This window comes from Pinus tabuliformis, chromosome 4_2 (genome assembly GCF_031772625.1).
Source record: "Pinus tabuliformis cultivar Carrire ecotype Pingquan chromosome 4_2, CPIR1, whole genome shotgun sequence".
NCBI classification, from domain to species: Eukaryota; Viridiplantae; Streptophyta; class Pinopsida; order Pinales; family Pinaceae; genus Pinus; species Pinus tabuliformis.
Window position 1 is genome coordinate 779073908 of NC_142304.1, and position 2077 is coordinate 779075984.

Below are 2077 nucleotides of genomic sequence, written 5' to 3' on the forward strand. Positions count from 1 at the left end.
TACATAAAGAGAACAGGCTGTAGTTGTCTAAGTATCAGTTTAAGCTCCTAAGGTTGAAACAGGGATGCGTGGAACTTCATACAAGTTCGCTCTATTGAATTAGTCTATAATCAGGTCATAGTGGGAGATCTGACATAACTCTTTCTTGCAGAATCCAATCTTGATCAGACTTGAGGGGTTAGAAAGAGGACTCAGAGGGATATTACAGACCAAAATTTCAGAACTTAAAGATATGAAATTACAGAGTTACAGTCGTTTCAATATTGAGCTCCTAAAATCAAGAAAAAGCGAGATGAGGAAGTTTGATGGAAAGGATCTGGTAAATTGGATACTACAGATGGAGAAATATTTTGATCTACATGGTGTACCACTGTTACAAAAGGTATGTATTGTATCTAATTATTTAGAAACGAATCAATTTTTATGGTATAAAGGGATTTTTTCTCGTAAACCACTTTTCACGTGGTCAATTTTCACAGAGGAAATGATAGCACATTATGAGGATACAAAGAGAAACACCTTCTTTAGCCAATTGATAAATATAAAAAAAAAGGGGTTTAATGGAAGAGCACATTGAGGACTTCCAAAAATTGAATATAAGGGTAAATGATATTCCAAAGAAGAAAATGGTTGATGTCTTCATAGGGACTTTAAAGGATAACATTCAACACAAGGTTTGTCTTTGGGAACCTGATTCATTGGAGAAGGCATTCAGGTTGGCAAGAAAAATTGAAAGCGAAATTATGGAAACAAGGAATCCCACCACTCACGACTATAATTATGGAAGTGTTTTTTCTCCTAGCCTTCCACAACCTACAAGGTTTACACCACAACAATTGGAAGAAAAAAGAGAAAAAGGGCTTTGTTACAATTGTGATAGAAAATACACTAAAGGTCATAAGTGTGTTGAGAAGAAATTATTTTACATAGATTATGAAGAGGAGGAAGAAAAGGATCAAGAAACATCAAAAGAAGAGGATATACACCAGGAACCCACCCCAAAAAAAGAAGAAATGAATCAGACCATATCTTGTAAATCATTGGAAAGAATTAGCACTCCTGAAACTCTCAAGATAGAAGGACATATCAAGAAGAAAAAGGTTCAAGAAATGAAAGATCACATCGAGAAAGAAGAAATGAATCTGACCATATCTTGTAATGCATTGGCCGGAATTACCGCTCCTCAAACTATCAATATAGAAGGACATATCAAGAAGAAAAATGTTCTAGAAGTGAAAGATCACCTCGAGCATCAAGAAATGAACCCGACCATATCTTGTAATGCATTGGAAGAAATTACCACTCCTTAAACTATCAATATAGAAGGACATATCAAGAAGAAAAAGGTAATAGTGTTGATTGATTCAGGAAGTACCCATAATTTATTCAATGTAAGATAGCCAAGGAATTGAATTGCTTCCTTATCCAGCACCAGAGTGTCAAGTGATGGTTGCAAGTGGAGGAACCATAAATTGCTATGGAAAGTGCCATAATATCAAGATATCCATAGGAGAATATGTATTGAATAGCCCAATGCTTTCCATTCCAATGGGTGGTGCTGATGTTTTACCAGGAGTCCAATGGCTACAATATTTGGGTATGATAGCTTTTAATTTTCAAGAACTTTCCTTGAATTTTTTTTTGGGAAGGAAAGGAAGTTGAATTGAGGGGTATCGAAGGGAAACCGGGAAACATAATCAACTCTAACAACATGACAAAGCTTATAAATAAAGAACAATGGGGCGTAATTTCACAATTATGTTCACTAGAGGATCCCACATCAAAATCATGTATTTCTCCAGATCTCCAAAATGTTTTGGACAATCATTCCAAGGTATTTGACACTCCCAAAGGCCTCCCAACTATTTGTGATCATGATCATGTGATTCATTTGATTCTAGGGAGTGCTCCTCCGAACATTAGGCCTTACAGATATCCATATGCCCAAAGGAGTGGGAACTCATTGAAAAGTTGTGGAAGATCCCAGTTCAAACAATATTGCCAGAACTTGACGAGGAAGGAAAAATCATATAGGAGCCTGGATCAGTCACAGAAACAAGAACCCGAAAGCTACAAA